An 8,590-nucleotide genomic window follows, 5' to 3' on the forward strand; every position below is an offset into this window, starting at 1 on the left:
CAGGAGGAACATGTAGCGTGGAGGACAGGAACACGAGCTACTGCGACAGTGGTGAACAAACACGGATGCGGACAGAATTAGCAAACAGCTGCAAGGGCTAAGCGGTTTTGCAGACATGTCTGTTTTGCCGTCTGACTGTGATTCATTTCTGAGTCACTCCAGAAGACAGAGAACTTCATAAATATGTCCTTCCTCTCGACACTGGATCACAGCATTGTCCAAACTGCCTCTTTCACTCTGTGGTGTTCAGCTTTTAGAGGATTGATGAAACCGGAGGGAGCGTGGCTTAGTCTGGTTATGATTGCGAATCTGGTGCATGTTTACTGCTTAATAAGCTTAATTACTTAATTCAATAATTAATTTGTGGCCCTTATTTTAATTTGCGAACTGCAAATCAGTTTCTAACATAGGGGAACATAGTTTCCCTTAATTTGCGCCATTCGATTTTTTATATTTAATTAATATTGCGAATCTGGTGCATGTTTACCGCTTAATAGGCGAACATGCATGCAGATGGGGATGACATGGCAGCTCCCATAACCTGATGGTGGTTTACTGGTTTACATGATTGTCACATAACTTGAGGGCTGCTGGTTAAAATGCCAGAATCCTTCAGCAAGGACCTTAACCTGAATTCCTCCTATAACAGTTTAACATTGCTTAAGTTATAAAAAATGACAGAGAATCAAAAAGGTATTGACCCCGTCATAAAATTATAACATAGGATCTGCTTTAAAAGTGCAAATAATCAGTAAAAGGTAACTTGTGCTCAGAGTTGGTTAATTCAGGTCCAGAGAGTAAAATTCCATACCGGGATTTTGTTTCAACCAACCAGTTGACCATAAACAATCACAGTCACAGAGTACTCAACTGATTGGTTGAAACAAAATCCCAGCCTGGAATTTTACTCTATAGACCTGAATTACCAAACCTTACTTGTGGTAAAATGCATTTGAATATAAAGTGGAGTCAAACATACTCTGACAAAATCATGAAAATTTAATTAAGAATTACGAACAAAGTGGAAGACAGGCAGAGACAAACAAATCCCCGCTAATTAAAATTCTCAGCCCTATCCCTTCCCGGCAGTTTGTCTCACTAATATTACTCTTAATATTGCACTTTTAATTAACTCTGGTATGCTAAAGCTGCGTTAGCACTGAGAGTGGAATGGTTACTGAGCTTCAGGTAAAAATAAAAATGCTGAGATGTTTGTTCCGTCGCTGCAGACGATTGAGGCTTAATGACTGCGGTGAGGAGAAAACAGCTCCAATGCTAGTCTCTCCTTATGCTGTCCTGAGGGGATGAGCGAGAACGACAGAGCATTCCTCGCACTTCAGTTCCGCACGGCACCAGCGGCAGAGGAGATCATCTGTGGGATGCATCTGGATCTTCTAATGGTGTAAGCTGAGGTGAGCAGGGAGGACATCTGGGTTGGGGCTCAGAGAGGGTCTGGGTCACAACCAGAGGTCCAGACCATCTGATTAACTTTGGTCACTTCTTTGGCCTCAAAAAGAAGGAGGAAACGGACAGGTCTCCTTTGAGAACGTTTGGCAGGTCCTAACAATGGGCAACTCTAGCTGACAAGAATCGAAATGAAAAAGATTTTACCCAGCTTGATCATGTTGACCATGAGATGCATAAACCTACATGTGGATGGGGGGGGGGGGGGGTTCAGTGCCCCTGGAGCTGGGGGCCTCAATTGGGGGCCCAAAGGCATGTGATTTTTTGGCTGAGGCTTGAACTGATGACCTTCTGATCAGAGGGACAGAGCCCACTCAGTCTAACACCCCTGCCCCCCCCCAAAGAGTTGTGAGCAATTTAAGGAGAAAAATGTTTATAAACAGATAAAGCAAATGGACACTGACACAATCATGCCTGATAGTGATATATGAACCCCTTTTCAAGGCATGGAATCTGTGGTTCCTACTCTTCAGAATGAACATGCGTTCTTTGAACTGTAAGGGTTTTTTCGTTTTGAATAAGAGCTTCCGATGTAGGCAAAATGGGGGGGGGGGGTCAACCGTTAATGCAAGCCGTATGATGTTTTCCTCATTGAGATTGTTAACCAATGAAAGGCGGCATCATTTCTTTGACAGGTGCATCATTGAGGAAACAACAGGACTTCTGTCGTTCGGCGATTCCTGTTGAGGTAACGGCAACTGGACTATTCTGTTTTTAGCTTTTGTAATCAGTAATAAAAGCATTTAAATGTATCACAGTGTGAAATTAATTTATTTGGCGAGGACCCGTACATTATGCCTTATGAATTACATCAATGGTTAAAAGAAGGACAAGCCATCGCCCAGATTTTGCACCAGATGGAGGACATCGAGCTGAAAAACCGGACTGTGCTAATTAAATCTGGACGTCTGGCCACCCTATCCACTATGCTGCATGTCAGCTCCGTGAGCAACTTTCAGTTCTGCTTAAGGAAATTGTCTTTCCTTGGAGAGTTAACGTAGCGTATTGCTACAGGAAGATGTTTAATAGTAGCCAAATATATGACAGACTGCTTTGTGAGAAGGTTCACGTCTGGCTCTACACAGCTGCTCCCATGAAATTTGTGCTACATGTACATTTGTTGCTGCTGTTGCAATTTTTGCAACAAAGAGGCCTCAGTCACCTGTTATTCAGTTGTTTGCCACCGTGTTTGCTTGGCTCGGGATTATGACATCATGGGCCTAAGAACTGATTATGGGGCGATGGTCCCTTTCCGAGCTTTAGCCAGTCTGCTAGCGAGCTTGCAAAGCGACTTCAGGGAACCCCGACAGCGTAACTCCCACTGTCCCGCGGCGGCTCTGCCAGAATCCCCTTATCAGACTGCCTGTGTCTTATCCCTGGCTTTGTACTCACTGTATCCGCATCCCCCTGCCCCTACGGGGAGCGCTGTGTTTTTTATGTGCTTTCAGGGCTGTTAATAATTTTAATGGCTGCTTCCAGGCTGGATCTTCCATAAATGGACACAGCCGGTAGTCAAACAGCAATAACAATGGGGTGTTATGACATTGGCTGTAGACATTAGTTAGCATGCCTGTCATTTGAGCTCCTGCCACAGATGTCACATATTATATCAACAATCTGTTATTTTAATTACTCCATCGGCTTGGCTTTAGACATGTTAAGATCTCCCTCACCCGCTCCTTGCAGATGTCTGCGAGATCCACTGAGATGCCCCCCCCCCATAATGACACCCACCGCTGCAGAATGTTGGGAGGCCATTTTTAATCCTGGAGGCCCACTATGAAGGAGCAGGGCTTCTTCCCGGACACCCCCCGCACGGGAAGCGACCCCGTTCCAGACCAGGCGAGCAGCTCCTGCCAGGCCACGCATCACACATGGGGATCCGTTGACGGGGGCCAAACGCTCTCTCTCTCCCTCGCCCCAGATCTCCGTGGGTGTCTTGCCTTTCTCTGTTTTGCAGCAGCATGCTGGATCACGGGGGCAGCCTGTCTCCCGTGATAAACGCGCAGTCCGGAGCGGTCAAAAAAAAGAGCTGCTCCGTCTGACGGTCTGTCAGTAAACTTCCCATATTGTTCTGCATTTTGTCTTGTTTTGTCCCTTTCTTTGCTTCGGTCTGTCCCATTGTCCCCCCATACACCATTGTCCCCCCTTGTCCCCCCATACACCATTGTCCCCCCCCCTTGTCCCCTTCCCTGCAACTGTGGCATAAGACTTTCACTGTGTACCTCGGAATACATGACAATGAAACTCCTGCTAAACCGCAGAACATGCGATGGACAGATGCACCCTGACCGGCTCTGAGAACAGAGCAAACGCTGAATCCATTCGGCTTTCAGCCTTGGTTAATGGTGGATGGATCATGGCTGACTGGAGGAGGGGTGTGTGTGGATCAGATGCTATATCGACGTCCCGGGGGGGGGGGGGGGGGGGTGCTGTCATTACCCTATAGGACGCTATTGCCATGGCTGCCGGTCTGAATTACTGTCTCCAGATTAATGGGAAACTTTAAACGGCAACTTTAAAACCCTGAGCTGAACATCAGGCCAAGTCTAATTTAGTCACAGCTGAACAGATGCATGAATTCATCTCTTTCACGTCGCGAGCATTCGCCCAGCCCACTGAAAGCGCTCGCGGTAAATGCAGAAGGATGCCCCATCTCCTTTATTTTTTAAGAGATGTTAAGGAGATGTACAGGAACCCTCTGGAAATGACACCAGCTGCTCTGCCAGCTCCTGGCTTTCCTGGGGGAGGAGAAGTAGGACACGCGGGGGGATTGAAAGCACGCGACACGCTCTAAGCTCACAAAGAAACCATGTAAGTGAAAGGAGAAAAAAGAAGAAGGCAATTTCCCCTTATCAGCCATATCCGGGGGCAGTGCTGTAACACTGCATGGTGGGGGAGGGGCACTGTTTATTACACTGGAGGGTGAGGGGAGGGGCACTGTTTATTACACTGGAGGGTGAGGGGAGGGAGTATCTGGGGAGTTTATCTCAGGTTAATGAAGTAGCAGGTAGGATAGACAGATGAGATGAGAAAAGATGAAAAGAAAGATCAGGGTCCAAACTTAACACCCATCAGACGCCAAATATGGGTAGATTTTCTTTTTGGTGTGTAAATTCTGGAAGACTATCTGCCACTCTTGTGGGTAAATGTTTGTACCAAAAGTCACGTGATAATCAAAACACAATCCTTAGAGTCTCTAGCGCATTTGACTGGTTCACACACACACACACACACACAGGTTTATAATTGTATCTTTGTGGGGACTCTCCATTCATTTCTATGGGGGAAACTCACATCCCAACATGACGACCTTAACCTCTACCCAGCCCTGACCTTAACCATAAGTAACCAAACAAAATACGAGACTTTTGCCATTTTTAGTTTTTTGATTGCATTCACAGATCTGTGTGGGCCCCTGAAAAATAGTCCCCACAACATCAAAATCACAGGTTTTTATCACATTGTGGGGGAAATTTAGTCCCCCACAATGTAATATAAACCTAGTCCACACACACACACACACACACCTGTAATCATATATCTTTGGGGACTGTCCATTCATTTCTCTGGGCAAATCCCTATTCCCAACAATGACACCCTTAACCCTCACCCAGCCCTAACCATAAACCATAAGTAACCAAACTAAATACAAGAGTTTTTACATTTTTAGTTTTTTGATTGCAGTCAAAGATTTTTTGAATATTGGGTCAGGAAACTGGTCCCCAAAAGGTCAAATTAACAGATATTCACATGTTCTGTGAAGACCTGCCTCTCCTCTGCCTCTGATTGCCTCTCTGAGCTTGGAATGTATTGTCTAAGCCTGGCTAATTAACCATCTGACAATAACCGAAACCAAACAATGAACAATAGTCAATAAAGGCAGAATAGGGGCGGGTCTTTGCGGAATGTAGGTAACTATCACTCGCCACCAGTGTGCTGCTAGTTACAGTCAGGCTAATTAAAAGTGATGTGGTGATATTTACAAGGAGTAACCCAACCTTTACAATGAAAACAAATGTATATGTGACATAGAAGGGCAATTTATTAATTTGGCCGGTATAAATAGGCTTGGCAGTTGGATTTTTTCATGCACGAGCCACCTTGGCTGGTGAGTTAAAAAGTTCTAGTCAGACCCTGAGCAAGAGAAAATGCTGAATGGAGAACAGGCAGATTCGGGAGGGGAACGGCTGCCCAGGACAAACATACAGGGGAAGGGTCAACTGCTTTTATAAAGCCTTGGGTCGTGATGTAATGGGGCACCCAGTGGTCACAATCAGGTCCAGGCAATACATACCAAGACCCATAACTACCCCAAGCAGCAGAAACAGGAGTGGAATCGGTGTTTGGGCAGAGGAGTCAAACTCCTGGAGTTGATGGGTGTTAATTCTATACTGAAAAATGACAAACGACCACAGCTTGAGTGCCAACCCTGTGTACCGCCTGCCTGGGACTGGGTGGTAGGCTTTGTTTACATTTCACATGAACTTATTTGACCGGCACACCTTTAGTGACATGAGAGTCATTTCACACAGTCAAAAGGGTCATCGATGTGTGGCATGGTAACTCACAGTGCTACTCAGCTACAGCGCCACCCAGCAGGTATAAAAGGAGCTGCACCGATTTGGGAGAGCTTATTAATAACCAGCTGAATATAGTGAGAACTACTTCGGATGGGACAGCGAGCAGATCCCCACGATGGGGTTTGGAGGCCGGAATGGGGAGTTCAGTTTAGAGGAACAGATTTTATTACAGGGGGGTTGGCACAGTGCAGTGGTCAGCTGTCCTGCCTCCCCCCTCTGCCTCCCCCCTCTGCCTCCCCCCTCTGCCTCCCCCCTCCGCTGTGGCTCCATGTGGGTGGAGTTGGCCTGTGTTGTCATGGGGTTTCCACCAGACAGGAAAAACACAAGGGGAGAGACAGGGAGCCAAAAGGGAAACAGGCAGGGAAGGAATGAGGAATCAGGGAAGGAAAGCTTGAGGAAATGGGAAATGGAGACATGACCTCAACAGTGGCCAAAATAGCCCATTAGTGCATCTACTTCCCCAGAGGACTGAGACGTCCAAAATAGCCCAGACCATCTTCCACACACGTCCACAATCTATCCTCAGTCCATCCTCGTGGGGGCACAAACAGCATGGTCGACTGCCCAGAGGATCACAGGCACACAGCCCCTGCCGATCTATAGCATCGTCCCCACACACCACCTCAGGAACACAAGCAGCAGCGTCTAGCAGCAGCGTGGGGGACTCCAGACACCCTATGCTGACACTATTGACCCTCCCGTCTGGCAAGCAGCTAAAGTCTATGCTGATATGCCCCTCCCCTTTTTTCCCTACTGCCATCTGACCTATCAGTGACACTTACAGTCCCCAACCCCCAGGACTTCAGGATTTGCACTATTGTCTGCTGCTACACAAGTATACTTATGCTTATTTTTAGCTGATTATTGTCCTGTGTCCTGTTACTAAGTGTTTGCCCTGTCTTATCCTGTGTCTGTCTGGAACACAAGCGAGTATCTCATTGTATTCAGTACTTGTACCTGTACAAATGGCAATAATCCTTTTGAATCCTCTGAAATCTTTGAGTCTTTCAATCCTTTGATGGATGTTTTGCTTGGGGAAGATAATATAGGGACTGTGTTTGCGGTTGAGAGTGAGAGAATGAGAGATTTTCAAAACTGATTGCAGCTGAGAAGGACTTGATATGTAACCCCCCCCCCCCAACCCACAAAAAATAAAAAACAGCTGAGATAAAAGCCTAGGCAATGCTGATAAGCTGAGCTGAACTGAAGGGGGCAGGCCATAGGATGGGTAGTAGGCGTTGGGGGAGTGTCTGTTGTATTGCCAGCATAGAGACCACACCCCTCGGACAGGACGCGGGTCAGCCTGACCGTCTTTCACATAGATTGTGGTCTGCGGGGTTTCAGACCTCCTGCACATATCAGCCATGGACATAAGTCACAGGGGCTGCAGTGTGTCCTCGTCCTCGCAGGTGACGTGCTGCCCCTTTCCCAGCAGCTCCCACAATGTGCCAAGCTCTCCGTCCCGTTGCGTTATGTCACCTCTCGTCGTAATCGCAAACCCGCCTTCTTAAAAACCGCTTGTAGGCACTCATCTCCAGAGAGGAAAACACAGCGTGCATATCAATTATTAACCCACTTTGTTTTTCAATTCCCTTTTTAATGCCATTCATCAAAGGGCTCTCATTAAAAATATCCCGCGTGCATTAATGGCACGTCAAACTTTCGCGTTAAAAGGATGAGCCCATATGAAATGCGTCAAACTAAATTCTCATTACGGCTACAGCTAAGATAAATCCGTGATTTCCAGCACTCTTACGATAATGGGCATTAAATATCCTACCTGCTACTTCCACAACATTTTATCTGTTTTGTGAGACATTTGAGGGTTTTTTGGCAGTTTTATTAAAATACGCCGCATCCTCTCAGATGTGATGATAGACAGGAAAGGAAACATACAATTTCACGGCAAATAACCCCCCTCCCCCGCTCACAGAGGAGTCGCCTCTATCCTTTATCCACAGTCTGTGTTTTCTCACCCGGAGGGGGGGGGGGGTGGTGGCTCTGGCTGCCGTGGGCCCCCTGATGGAGGAATTCCGCACCAAGGTGCCGACAGACTCTCAGCACTATTTCTGGCGGTTGGAGGTTTGAGCTTCAGACGTGGGCATTTTGCCGTCCTGCCAACCCCCACCCTTTCCCCCCCACATGTGTCAGGAGAGAGACGAGGCCGTCCCCTTAATCACTTTGATATAATCACATGATGACACTTTACCTGCACATCCATGATGATGTCACGTTGCTCGGTACAGGTCGCCAGCACATCTATTCAGATCCACATCTATATTTGCATTTGCTGTGAAAGGGCAGTCAGGACAGAGAGACTAAAGACACGGACATGCAGCCCCGATGCGATATCATCCAACAAGCCACTGAATGTAAATACCCATCCATCTTCCAACCCCTAACGCTGAGCAGGGTCACGGGTTCGTGTAAATAGCTCCATAAAAGAAATCGGGTCACAGGCAGAGCAAAAATGAGGAAAATGCAAATCAGCTCATTTAAGATTGTCAGCTAAACAATTAAGATTAAACGGAACGGTAAATACA

General features: G+C 46.8%; 1 long non-coding RNA gene across 1 annotated transcript; it reads left to right on the forward strand.

Moving 5' to 3' along the window:
* The first annotated feature begins 1,319 nt into the window (after positions 1–1,319).
* On the forward strand, positions 1,320–3,444 carry LOC111855467 (uncharacterized). The gene is made up of 3 exons (XR_002840900.2): positions 1,320–1,412; positions 2,100–2,152; positions 3,151–3,444. It is a non-coding gene; the product is annotated as an uncharacterized lncRNA (long non-coding RNA).
* The last annotated feature ends 5,146 nt before the right edge of the window (positions 3,445–8,590 follow it).

This window comes from Paramormyrops kingsleyae, chromosome 10 (genome assembly GCF_048594095.1).
Source record: "Paramormyrops kingsleyae isolate MSU_618 chromosome 10, PKINGS_0.4, whole genome shotgun sequence".
NCBI lineage: Eukaryota > Metazoa > Chordata > Actinopteri > Osteoglossiformes > Mormyridae > Paramormyrops > Paramormyrops kingsleyae.